This window comes from Balaenoptera acutorostrata, chromosome 9 (genome assembly GCF_949987535.1).
Source record: "Balaenoptera acutorostrata chromosome 9, mBalAcu1.1, whole genome shotgun sequence".
In the NCBI taxonomy this organism is placed as follows: Eukaryota; Metazoa; Chordata; class Mammalia; order Artiodactyla; family Balaenopteridae; genus Balaenoptera; species Balaenoptera acutorostrata.
In genome coordinates, this window is record NC_080072.1 from 30,176,360 (window position 1) to 30,191,530 (window position 15,171).

The window sequence follows — 15,171 nt, forward strand, 5'->3', positions numbered from 1 at the left end:
AATACATTAAATGCTCCAACTAAAAGACACAGACTGGCTGAACGGATACAAAAATAAGACCCCTATATATGGTGTCTACAAGAGACCCACATCAGACCTAGGGACACATACAGACTGAAAGTGAAGGGATGGAAAAAGACATTCCATGCAAATGGAAATCAAAAGAAAGTTGGAGTAGCAATTCTCACATCAGACAAAATAGACTTTAAAATAAAGACTATTACAAGAGACAAAGAATGACATAAAATAAAGACTATTACAAGAGACAAAGAATGACACTACATAATGATCAAGGGATCAATCCAGAAGAAGATATAACAATTGTAAATATTTATGCACCCCACATAGGAGCACCTCCATACATAAGGCAAATGTTAACAGCCATAAAAGGGGAAATCAACAGTAACACAATCATAGGAGGGGACTTTAACGCCCCACTTTCACCAATGGACAGATCAACCAAAATGAAAATAAATAAGGAAACACAAGCTTTTAATGACACATTAAAGAAGATGGACTTAGTTGATATTTATTGGACATTCCATCCAAAACAACAGAACACACTTTCTTCTCAAGTGCTCATGGAACATTCTCCAGGATAGATCATATCTTGGGTCACAAATCAAGCCTTGGTAAATTTAAGAAAATTGAAATCGTATCAAGTATCTTTTCCGACCACAACACTATGAGACTAGATATCAATTACAGAAAAAAAAATACTGTAAAAAATACAAACACATGGAGGCTAAACAATACGCTACTAAATAACCAAGATATCACTGAAGAAATCAAGAAGAAATCAAAAAATACCTAGAAACAAATGACAATGAAAACATGATGACCCAAAACCTATGGGATGCAGCAAAAGCAGTTCTAAGAGGGAAGTTTACAGCAATGCAATCCTACCTCAGGAAACATGAAAAATCTCAAATAAACAACCTAACCTTACACCTAAAGCAATTAGAGAAAGAAGAACAAAAAAACCCCCAAAGTTACCAGAAGGAAAGAAATCATAAAGATCAGATCAGAAATAAATGAAAAAGAAATGAAGGAAATGATAGCAAACGTCAATAAAACTAAAAGCTGTTTCTTTGAGAAGATAAACAAAATTGGTAACCCATTAGCCAGACTCATCAAGAAAAAAAGGGAGAAGACTCAAATCAATAGAATTAGAAATGAAAAAGGAGAAGTAACAACTGACACTGCAGAATTACAAAGAATCATGAGAGATTACTACAAGTAACTATATGCCAATAAAATGGACAACCTGGAAGAAATGGACAAATTCTTAGAAAAGCAAAACCAGACAAAGATGTCACAAAAAAAAGGAAACTACAGACCAATATCACTGAGGAACATAGATGTAAAAATCGTCAACAAAATACTAGCAAACAGAATCCAACAGCACATTAAAAGGATCATACACCATGATCAAGTGGTGTTTATTCCAGGAATGCAGGGATTTTCAATATACTCAGATCAATCGATGTGATACACTATATTAACAAACTGAAGGAGAAAAACCATATGATCATCTCAGTAGATGCAGAAAAAGCTTTTGACAAAATTCAACACCTATTTTGATAGAAACCTTCCAGAAAGTAGGCACAGAGGGAACTGTCCTCAACATAATAAAGCCTATATATGACAAACCCACAGCCAACATCGTTCTCAATGGTGAAAAACTGAAACCATTTCAACTAAGATCAGGAACAAGACACAGTTGCCCACTCTCACCACTATTACTCAACATAGTTTTGGACGTTTTAGCCACAGCAATTAGAGAAGAAAAAGAAATAAAAAGAATCCAAAACAAAAAAGAAGAAGTAAAATTATCACTGTTTGCTAATGACATGATACTATACATAGAGAATCCTAAAGATGCTACCAGAAAACTACTAGAGCTAATCAATGAATTTGGTAAAGTAGCAGGATACAAAATTAATGCACAGAAATCTCTTGCATTCCTATACACTAATGATGAAATATCTGAAAGAGAAATTAAGGAAACACTCCCATTTACCACTGCAACAAAAAGAATAAAATACCTAGGAATAAACCTACCTAAGGAGACAAAAGACCTGTATGCAGAAAACTATAAGACACTGATGAAAGAAATTAAAGATGATACAAACAGATGGAGAGATATGCCATGTTCTTGGACAGGAAGAATCAACATTTGAAAATGACTATACTACCCAAAGCAATCTACAGATTCGATGCAATCCCTATCAAAGTACCAACAACATTTTTCACAGAACTAGAACAAAAAGTTACACAAGTTTTATGGAAACACAAAAGACCATGAATAGTCAAAGCAATCTTGAGAAAGAAAAACGGAGGAATCAGGCTCCCTGCCTTCAGACTATACTACAAAGCTAGAATAATCAAGAGAGTTGGTACTGGCACAAAAACAGAAATATAGATCAATGGAACAGGATAGAAAGCCCGGAGATAAACCCACACATATATGGTCACCTTATCTTTGATAAAGGAGGCAAGAATATACAATGGAAAAAAGACAGCCTCTTCAATAAATGGTGCTGGGAAAACTGGACAGCTACATGTAAAAGAATGAAATTAGAACACTTCCAAACACCATACAGAAAAATAAACTCAGAATAAACTCAGAATGGATTAAGGACCTCAATGTAAGACCAGACACTATCAAACTCTTAGAGGAAAACATAGGCAGAACACTCTGTGACATAAATCACAGGAAGATCCTTTTTGACCCACCTCCTACAGTAATGGAAATAAAAACAAAAGTAAACAAATGGGACCTAATGAAACTTAAAAGCTTTTGTACAACAAAGGAAACCATAAACAAGACCAAAAGACAACTCTCAGAATGGGAGAAAATATTTGCAAATGAAGCAACTGACAAAGGATTAATCTCCAAAATATACAAGCAGCTCATGCAGCTCAATATCAAAAAGACAAACAACCCAATCTAAAAATGGGAAGATCTAAATAGACATTTCTCCAAAGAAGATATACAGATTGCCTACAAACACATGAAAGGATGCTCAACATCACTAATCATTAGAGAAATGCAAACGAAACCACCATGAGGTATCACCTCACACCGGTCAGAATGGCCATCATCAAAAAATCTACAAACAATAAATGCTGGAGAGGGTGTGGAGAAAAGGGGACCCTCATACACTGTTGGTGGGAATGTAAATTGATTCAGCCACTATGGAGAACAGTATATAGGTTCCTTATAAAACTAAAAATCGAATTACCATATGACCCAGCAATCCCACTACTGGGCATATACCCTGAGAAAACCATAATTCAAAAAGAGTCATGTACCAAAATGTTCACTGCAGCTCTATTTACAATAGCCAGGACATGGAAGCAACCTAAGTGTCCACCGACAGATGAATGGATAAAGAAGATGTGGCACATATATACAATGGAATATTACTCAGCCGTAAAAAGAAGCGAAATTGAGTTATTTATAGTGAGGTGGATGGACCTAGAGTCTGTCATACAGAGTGAAGTAAGTCAGAAAGAGAAAAACAAATACCATATGCTAACACATATATATGGAATCTAAAAAAAAAAAAAAAAAGGTCATGCAGAACCTAGGGGCAAGACAGGAATAAAGACACAGACCTACTAGAGAATGGACTTGAGAATATGGGGAGGGGGAAGGCTAAGCTGTGACAAAGTGAGAGAGTGGCATGGACATATATATACACTACCAAATGTAAAATAGATAGCTAGTGGGAAGCAGCCGCATAGCACAGGGAGATCAGCTCGGTGCTTTGATACCACCTAGAGGGGTGGGATAGGGAGGGTGGGAGAGATATGCAAGAGGGTGGGGATATGTATACATATAGCTGATTCACTTTGTTATACAGCAGAAACTACACAACATTGTAAAGTAATTATACTACAACAAAGATGTTAAAAAAAAAAAAAAAGAAAGAAAGGAGGAAAACAGTTACACTCTTACCTAGCCCTGGAAAATACCAGCTGCTAATTAATGTGCAACCAGGGTGGGTTTCTTTAATACAAATCTAGAGCAAACCATCTATCTCTGTCTCTCTCCAGCCCAGCTTCCGCAATGGAAGAACGTGTTAGGACTCAAGCACACATGGCACAGATCTCCTGTTTAAGAACCTAAGGCTTTGTCTTGACTGGATTTCTCTTCCCACTTATCCTGGCCCCTTTACCCTGACCACTTATTTTACTAGAAAAGACTATCCTTCTCTAAACAGATGATGGAGAGTCACATGTCTGCACCTTTTCAGTCCTGCTGGTGCTTTTTACCTGATTCATTTATTTATATTTTTATTAGGGTGGCCAGTTTTTGCTGGAGGAGGTGTGCTGCCTTCTCAGCTAATAATAATATTTCTTTTTTATCCATTGCCGCTACCATCTCCTGTTGAAATAATTAAATGTCTCACCTTCACTGCACTGACAAGCACTACTCTGAGCTGATCGGACAGGGTAGATGGCTCCAGGCAACTCCCAGGGGAAAGGAAAATCTCATATGTAATATTTATTTCCTGGGTATTGAGAATTCAGCAGTTTTCTCCTCATTTCACACACAAGGTTTTGATGAAATGAAACAATCATATTTCCTTGGGAGGAAAATGAAGACAGTGATAAGATCTGAATGTCATAATTATACTGGATTAAAGGGCTTTTTTGCAGTGAGCTAGAGAAAACCAAAATGTAAATATAAGGGTAACAGGTAGAATTAAGATGGGTATATTAAGAATGTGTAAAGTGAGGGTGTATAAGTGTAAAAACAGACACATGCACAGTCATGTTTTACAACCCTCTGTGCATTATGGTCAGGCTTTGCTGCTGTTGTTTCCCCCCTCCCCCAGTATCAGCTGAATGCCAAGGTCAGCTTGCTTAGCTAAATAGGTCTTGCTTATAAACTTATGTGGATGTATCATTATTTTTGTGACTAATTTTTTTATAATCAATAAATAATTCAATGTATCTTTTTTCCTTCTTTTTTTAAGTGTTTCATCCACTTGATTATTAGTTCAACCTGAATGTAGTGTAGAATTTTCTAATTTTCTGTTGTAACATCTTACCACAGCATTTTCTTTAGTATCTGATTGTGAACCTAATTCTCATCTAACAGAGGGGTTAATGCTAATCAGAATCAACACGCACGCACACACACACTAGTCCCTGATTTTGCCATGCTCTTTAACTGGTGAAAAAATAACAGTCATGGACATTGTAAAATCACTCAGCTAAGTTTAGCATCTTTTTGTGGCTATTGTCTTCCTAGAAAATTTTCAAAAGCTCCCTCCTCCCCTCATTGCTCCTGTCTTCTAGGCTTATGAGGAGGTGAGATGTGTTTCTTACTACTCAAATTTTCCGTATCAAAGTTTCCGTTTTTTAAAGAAAAGAAAACCAGGATTGCAAAGACAAGGCCTTAGGGAAAGTTGCTACCAATAAAAGGTTAGAAGAAAACTTAAAAATCATTTCAGAGGGGCTTCCCTGGTGGCGCAGTGGTTGGGAGTCTGCCTGCCGATGCAGGGGACACGGGTTCGAGCCCTGGTCTGGGAGGATCCCACATGCTGCGGAGCGGCTGGGCCCGTGGGCCACAGCTGCTGAGCCTGCGCGTCTGGAGCCTGTGCTCCGCGACGGGAGAGGCCGCGATAGTGAGAGACCCGCGCACCGCGATGAGGGGTGGCCCCTGCTCGCCGCAACTAGAGAAAGCCCTCACAGGGGCGAAGACCCAACACAGCCATGGATGAATGGATAAATAAATAAATATTAAAAAAAAAAAAAAATCATTTCAGAAACAGTTAACCAGCTAAATCTGGCAATGGTGTATGGTCAGTCTCATGCCTTGTTAATGGGAATGAAAATTGTTACAGCATTTCTGAAGAAAAATGTGGCAATATATTATCATTGTATTTGAACTTGCATATCCCTTGAGTCAGCAATTCTCCCCCGGGAATCAATCTTAAATGGGAAAGGGGCCTTTCGGTGTACCAAGATATGCCTATAAGAATCCTACAGTAGTTTAATCTTATAATAATGAAACAATGAAAAGAAACTCAATATCTAGTCAAAGGAAATTAATTATTTAAATTATGGCAGTTTCATATCATGCAACATTATGAGGCCTTTGAAAATTATTCCATGAAAAATACGTGATGATGTAGAAAGATAAACACAGTACACCTTATTTAAGAAAAACAGTTCATGACAGAATATTACTGTTTAATCCAATTTTGTTAATTCCAAATATTTCATTTGCATAAAGAATGTAACAGAATGATATAAACCCAAACAAAATGTTAGTAATGGCTATTTTCAATAATATATGTATAGACAAAATTAAAAAATTTTTTTTCTTTAGGTGTGTCTATAGTTTAAAATGTGTAAATAAAGAATTTAAGAAAATGTTATTTTTTGAAAAGGAACTAGTTAAGTAGCAAAATGGTTTATAGCTTTAGCTTTTTAAGACACAATTATTTGTTAGTATAACACATTTGTCACTTTTTTCATCGTAAGTACACATGTAATTATTTTAATTGCAGTAATTGTACACTTCATCATCTAGCTTCAGAATATATCAACATACATTTTAAAATGTAATGTTAAAACAATAAAGGAGAAAATGAAGCTACGGCGTCAATTATTAGCACTTGACCCTAATTAACTGAACATTACAGGTGCTCCCCAAGTTGCACACATTTATGTATGTTTTTCAATATTGGAAATACATTTCTAAGTCCCCTGTCCTCTAAAAGAAGTGACTGCACAGGTTTCTAATTTCCTAGATCTAGTTTCTTTTCACTCATGTAACTGTGAGTATGCTTTTAAGACATGGCTCCTGCTTTGCTTCTCGAAGGATTAGTGGTTACTATCCCAAGCAATGGGAAAATCATATGTACGACATGAAGTATGATGGGGACAAATGAGTTAGGACTCTGCATCTCATTTTGTACGTTTGATTTACGATTGCTATGGGGATGTGGTGAGGGAGGTGACTGAAGGAGGATCGGGATGGGTGACGTCATGTAGCTACCAGCAAACCATGATATTTCTGAGTTTAGACCTTATGAAGGTAATGATTGGTTTAAAGTCTCAGAGTAGTAAGATCATATTTATGTTCTAGGAAGATCATTCTAGCTACAGCTAGGAGGATCGTTTGATGACTGAACTGAAGAAAACCTATAAGGCTATTAAATAGATAAATATAGCATAGAAATGACGGGACCCATTTAAGGTAATAAGGATTGAGGAAAGGATACAGCTTTAAGAGAAATTAGAAAGTATAATGATTTGCTTTTGCATCCTTCTGATGTAAGGTGATGAAGGAGAAGATCAGTAATGATTGCCAGCTTTCTGGCCTAGGTAAATAGCTTGGGTAGATAGGAAATTTTCCCACAGTTCAACAGTTTCATAAGTAACACTTTTTAACCTCTTGATTTTCTACTGTACCTTTCGCTCATACCAAGAGGTGTGTAAATTCCACTATCTACTTCATTCATGGAGAACGTCATAAACTATTGCACAATATTTGTGCTCCATAAAATACTTGAAGTATCAGTGCCTTCCAAAAAGCATTTGCCTCACCTCATTCACTGTCCTATAGTAGCTACTTCAAACTTTCCCTGCTTCTCTCAAGTTGCTAACCCAAAATTTCTCAAAATGTATGCCATATAACGTTTCATAGAATGCTTTGCAACCAAAGGGTTCTATGGTAAATTAAGTTTGAGAAACACTCTATACACAATGAAATATGGTAACTTTTGCAGGCATTCTTCTGTTGTAAATATTGGCTTATCCCAATGTTTTTCAAACATTTAATTTCAGTACTTATATATGTATGTACATGCATAAGTATATATGTGTATAAATATGCATGTATATATTTAAGTAGTGTATCAGTCAGGGTTCTCCAGAGAAATAGAACCAATAGGGTGTGTGTGTGTGTGTGTGTGTGTGTGTGCGTGGAGAGAGAGAGAAAGAGAGAGATTTTTAGAAATTAGCTCACTCAGTTGTGGGAGCTGGCAAGTCCAAAATCTGCAGGGCAGAATGGCAGGCAGGAAACTCAGGCAGAATTTCTCTGTTATAGTCTTGATGCAGAATTCCTTCTAATTCAGGGAAATAGTTTTTGCTCTTAAGACCTTCAACTAACTAGATGAGACCCACTCACATTATTGAGGGTAATCTTCTTTACTTACAGTAAACTGATTGTGGGTCTTAATCAAATCAACCAATACTTTCACAGCAACATCTAGACAAACAGTTAACTATCACAGTATATAGAAATGTATACATGATTTATGTCTGCTTCGTGGGATGTATTATTTTGTAGAGCATAATTTGAAAAATATAATTCAAACCCAACTACACACATTGCAAAAGTCAGTTTCACCTGTTCAGGTAAACACGTGCATTAGAAACTTTTTAGTTTCCTCGTTAACTTCAAAATATTTCTCTATATTTATATTCTCATTTGTCTTTTATTCATATCTCGATATTTATTTTCTCATTTGTCTTTTATTTATATCTCTATATTTATATTCTCATTTGTCTTTTATTCATATCTCACCTTCCCATTTCCTCCTACCTCCTTGGAAATTTCTATAGGGAGTGAGTAGGTCTATTTTGAAAAATGGCCTGACACGAACTCTCCTATGACCAAGTGATTTTCTAAGTGGTCAGCCTGAAATCTTTAGCAAGCAGGCCCTTTCCTACAAAAGGTTTTTCATATTTAACTAGGTTAAAACTGATGAGACTTTTCTGATGATCCCAGATATTTTCCATTAATTGTTGTAGAGTAGGACCTAGAGGGAGTGGACCAGGATAAACTCAATGTCCCAGTTATCAATTGCTGATAACAAACCACTCAAAAACTTGGTGGCATAAAATAAAAAAAATTATTATACCCACAGACTCTGTGGTCCAGAATTCAGACTCATCAGAGTAGGGATGTCTTGTTTCTGCTCCACAGTATCTAGGACAGCAGTTATAAAGTCTAAGGGCTAGGGGTGACTGACATGGCTATGGATTGAAATATCATGGAAGATCCATGTCCAAGTTGGCTTCTGCACTCAATATGTACATGCCCTATGTGATAGGATTACCCAATGCTGTAATTCTCAGCTGGGTAATCTGTTGACCAGAGCAACTACACATGACCTCTTCATGTGGCTTGGGATTCTCAAGACATAGACAGTGGGTCTTAGATGGAACATCTTGAGAGAGAACATCCAGAAATTAGCATTCCAAGAGACCAAGGCAGAAGCTGCACAGCCTGTGACTTAGCCTCACAAGTCATATGGCAACACTTCTGCCAAATCTATCAGTCAAAACAATCACAAGCCCACCCAGATTCAAGGGGAAAGGACATAGACCTCAATCTTGATGGGAGGACAACCAAAGAATTTTGATCCATGATTTAAAACTTCCACATGGGGGGCTTCCCTGGTGGCACAGCGGTTGAGAATCTGCCTGCCAATGCAGGGGACACGGGTTTGAGCCCTGGTCTGGGAAGATCCCACATGCCGCGGAGCAACTAGGCCCGTGAGCCACAACTACTGAGCCTGCGAGTCTGGAGCCTGTGCTCCTCAACAAGAGAGGCCGCGATAGTGAGAGGCCCGCGCACCGTGATGAAGAGTGGCCCCCGCTTGCCGCAACTAGAGAAAGCCCTTGCACAGAAACAAAGACCCAACACAGCCAAAAATAAATAAATAAATAAATAAATTTAAAAAAAATTTCCACATGTATTTTCATTGGCATTAAGTTCAAGGTCAGAGTATAGGTTGAGCAAATTTGCAGGAGAAAAAGGTTGTTGAGAGACTCTAAAAACATGAGGATACTGGATGCTTTTAGACCCATCCAAAAACCCTAAATAAGTTCCCCAAATAATACTAAACCAGTCTTAAACGCTAGGATTTCAACATAAAATGTAGCATTTACAAAGTCAATTATCAAATTATTTGACATTTAATGAACTCACACATCTATGCAGTAAGTTACAATACCATAGAGTACCAGGTACTTTTCCCCCCTACCCTTCAAGGATATTTCAGGAATTAAGGAATGTTTAAGTAAACAAACAATTAAATGATAATAAAGATATGAAAGGTATTATATAAATTGGAACTAATTGGTGGTGTCCCCAGGCCTGGCAGAGGGAAAAACTTGGGATCCACGAAGAGTTACATCTTAAGGGAAAAGGTGGGGAAGAGGATAGCAATAATGCAAACATGTTAAACAATAGAGCAGGAGACGGGAAAGTAACAACTGTGTTATGACTGCAGAGGACTCAATATCCTCTTGCCTGAACTTGAGGGCAACTGAAATATTTTTCCTACCGTGACCATGTGAATCCATTAGAGCTGATTTTCATTTCAGATAGTAAATAGTCAATAAAATTTTGCAAGTCTTTATGGTGACTTAAAAAATATTGTAGGTTATCTGTACTGGATTAAAAGTTGGGTTTCTCACACATGAGTCTTAGCAAGACAACATAGTCTGGAGTTTTGGGGCAAGATTTGGTCCTCAGTTCTTCATTTATAAAATAAGAATAGTGATGGTTCTCCCATGAGAATCCCTGTAGCATATGGAAAAGATCCTGGCACACAGTATATATTCATCAAATATTGCCCATGTATGCATCTCAATTCTCTTTTTCAGGCTTTAGTTTCCTTATCCGTGAAACGGGAGAATGTTATCTCTAAGACTTGTGCTGGTTCCAGAGGTCTAGGAGAATAGCACAGAGAAGTAAATCTTGATGAGGATAGACCAGTGGGTCTCAACTGGGGTGAGAAGTTGAGACATTTGCCTCAGGAAGACATTTGCCAATATCTGAAAACATTTCTGACAACTGTCACAACAAAAGGTGGGGAGAGGAGGAGGAATGCTACTGACATCTAGTGGACAGAGGACAAGCATGCACAGGGCAGTCAGTCCCCACAACAAAGAATTCTCCAGCCCTAAATGTCAATAGTGCTGAGGTTAAGAAACCCTGGTTAGAGGGCTCTTGATGGGGAATATTGACAACGTCCAAAGCAAATTTGAATTTACAAATCTGTGACTCATTCTTCTTGGCATAGTTTCTAAGTCCAAAAAGCTGAATGAATCTCAATTCCAGTTTGAGTTCAGCTTGTTTCCAGGTTTTCTCTTTTCACATTGAAGCTTCACTCTCTGCCACTAAGAAGGCTAGTGGTGGTGTTCAAAGAGGCGTTAACTGAGTCCTCTTTATGTGCTTATTAATTTGTGAATGAAGTAGATGAAAACCAACAAGGCAGAAAATGGTTGTTAATGTAAACGCCAATGTGCTTAATGATCCGGGGAAACAAGTGCAATTGGTGCTTGTCAGATGAAAATTATTCTGCTGGTTGACCTGTCCATAAACACAAAGAGGCTGAGAGACTGTGGAAGGCTGGCCAAATACTAGCACTAGCTGAGGAATGACTTAATTAAATGGATGAAGGGAAATCCTGAGTAATGAATCTTTAAAGTGATGAAAATCCTCTGTTCATTTGCTGGTTTAGGAAGCAACCATGGAGTTCTCCTAAATGGAACTTGCTTGGTATGACTACTCGCTGTATGTATCTTCCAGCAGGATGTCTGAGGACAAAGGACCTGGGTTTGATTTCCGGTTTCACTACTGACCAATTTCTTTTTTCCATTGTAAAATGAGGTCAGTCATGGGTCATAACCATACAAGGTCATTGTAAATATCAAAGGATGTAATAAACGTAGAATGCTTAGCACTTCCCATGTTCCTCACTCATAAAAAAAAAGTTAAATAAACAATACCATCTCACACTTATCAGGCACTTGATCAATGTTAATTCCACCCCTCTCTCTTAGAAACCTTGTTCCACCAGGTCTCAAATTATTAATTTAAGAATTTCAGATCTGAGTAAATCATTCGAAATTATGCTGGAATAAGGGGCGTGTTGCAATATTATCATTCAATAGTCTTTTCTTATTTCGTCTATTGAGGAGTATGTGTACCTTGCTCACCTACTATGTATTGAAAAGATCCTTAATAAATAATTGAAACATAAATGTTTTCTAAATTCTGTTCTGTGAAGGCTCAGGAACATGATCTTACAGCACTGTATTGGCATAATGGAAAATGCATAGGTGTTGAAATTCGAGAGGTGAAATTTCAAATCCAGCTTCACGTTTAATTAACTCTGACTGTAGGTCAAATTCCTTATGTTCTCTTAATGTTTTATTTGTACATTGTGGATAACACCTACTTCATATTGTAATTTAAGATATTACATTAGATAAGGTATTGGGAGTGTTTTATACAGTAGTAAGCACAAATGCTTAAATTAACTTGCTTTCTCTCATTGATGGTTGTGAAACACACAAACAAATAATGTATATTCACTTTCAGTCTGTATGTGCCCCTAGGTCGGAAGCAGGTCTCTTGTAGAAAGAGAAAAATATCGTATAATATCGCTTATATGTGGAATCTAGAAAAATGGTACAGATTAACTTATTGGCAAAGCAGAAATAGAGTCACAGATGTAGAGAACAAACTAATGGTTACCAAGGGGGGATGGATTGGAAGATTGGGATTGACATATATACACTACTATGTATAAAATAGATAACTAATGAGAACCTGCTGTATAGCACAGGGAACTCTACTCAGTGCTCTGTGGTGACCTAAATGGGAAGGAAATCCAAAAAAGAGTGGAGATATGTATATCTATAACTGATTCACTTTGCTGTACAGCAGAAACTAACACAATATTGTAAAGCAACTATACTCCAATAAAAAAAAATCAAAAAAACTAAATCACTGTGCCAGCCAAGCCAAAAAAAAAAAAAAAGTAATAATGCATACTCATAACTTCTGAAATAACACCTGATACAAGGTACGGGTTCAACAAGTATCAATTCCTTCCTGCCCCCCATCTCTAGATGTTATTTAAAGTGTGTTCTAATTACTCTATATATTGTTAAGTAGTCTACAAGACGAAAGTCAATCTATAGCTGGGTTTATACTGTGCCAATGTGGCCAACTTAGAGATCTGGTGAATCCAGAGATAAGACAAAACAAATCTAAAACCAAAGGGCTATCAATTGACTAAACTTTTCATGTTGCAGCCAGATGTTTTCACATCCTATTGACTCAGCAGAGTGTGTTCAGTTTTGTTTAAAATCATTTTTTCTTAACTTTTTATTTACTCTATAACACCAGAATAATTGTGATTTTTTTCTTTTTGAGACTTGTAAAAACAACAACAAAAACCCCCATGCAACTAAATAAAGCGGAAAAGTAAGTAAAACCACATATAAACCAGCAAGAGGACATGGCAGAAGAATTCAAAATGCCTCACATATGAGGAAATGAAAATATGGGGGGAAGCTTTTATATGTTTACATTATATTTCCTGAGCATCTTAACAAGCCCAGTTCACTCAGAGACAGAAGAAAGCATGAGATTTGTTTTAGACAATTGCAACCAAACGCTGAAATATTGCACCGTTAGAAACGTGAGACAGCCTGCAAGGAACGAGCTGTCTACTCTGGCCAACAGGAGAGGCATAAAGCAGATGATGGAACATTTGCATTGTATATTTTTTGGCGGGTGGCATCAACTATGCCAGAGGCATCAACTAAAATGCCCCATGTGTAAATGGTTTTGTATCTCTGTCTCTGTCTTTCTTTTTTCTCCCTCCCTCCACTTTTCTTTTTTCGTTTGAGGCTGGGGAGAAGGTACACAATCTGTCCCAGCATCTGTCACTCCACCTCCCCTTTGTTCATTGTTTTTCTGTTTTCCTCTAACCTTGTGAGATGTAAAGCCATTTTTTCATCCTTTCTCAATACTGGAAATAATTTATTCTTATTAACCCACTCCATTTATGTTAAAGAACAGACCCTCAGCAAGATGTCTTTACTTCCTACCTCTTTTCTCTTATTAAGACTCATTGGAAATGAGATGGAGTAAGGACGGCTGTGCTCAGAATCACCAAATGGAATTACATACACTTAGAGTCATATAATAGATCTCGTGGGAAATCCTGGCTTCATCACTTAGGAGTTCTGAAATTCAAGTAACTTTCTTGACCAGCCAGAGCTTTGGTTTCCTTACTGGTTGACTGGTGGTAATAGTTCCTATATCTCGGTTTTATTATAAAGAATAAAAGTGAATGTCAATCTCAAACTCCCAATCTATCCTTCCCTCATTACCCCCTGGTAACCATTTGGGATTGACATATACACACTGCTATATTTAAAATAGATAACCAGAGGACTTCCCTGGTGGTCCAGTGGTTAAGACTTTGCCTTCTAATGCATGGGGAGCAGGTTCGATCCCTGGTCAGGGAGCTAAGATCCCACATGCCTCGTGGTCAAAAAACCAAAACATAAAACAGAAGCAATATTATAACAAATTCAATAAAGACTTTAAAAAAATAGTCCACATCAAAAAAAACTTAAAAAAAAAATAAAATAGATAACCAACGAGGACCTACTGTATAGCACAGGGAACTCTGCTCAATATTTTGTAATAACCTAAATGGGAAAAGAACTTGATAAAGAATAAATACATGTATATGTATAACTGAGTCACTTTGCTGTACACCTGAAGCTAACACAAGAGTGTTAATCAACTATGCTCCAATATAAAATAAAAAAATTTAAAAACTGACTGTAAATAGTCTGGGTTTGTACCTATGATAAATCAGAGGCTTAATAAAAATTCTTTATAATTTTTATCTGATAATAAATGGCCAAAATATTTTCATCTTTACCTTTAAATAAATCCAAAAATATTTATATTGCAATGGATAGTGGCTCTGGTCACTGAGGAGTTGAAAAGACAATGGCAATAGTCATCTAGGTGTGTAAAAGTTAAGGAATTAACAACCCAGACACATTTATTTTCAGGTTATGTTATATATTTTAACATTTTACTATCCATATTGGTTTAGTTATTTGCCCGAAGAGGAGAGCAAATATTACTCTCTCTTTCAATTCTGCACACCACTCCTCCCATAAACATTAGAGAGAAATTTCCAGGTACGTATAGCAGATTTTTAAAGATGAATTATTTTATTAATTGGCACAGATTACATCTAGGGGAGGGAAGCGTCTTTGGTAGGGACAGTGTCTGACTAAGTGAGCTTGAATGTGGAATTGATGTTCTAGGGCCACAGTTTTATAAAGTACTTTAAATAGTATACT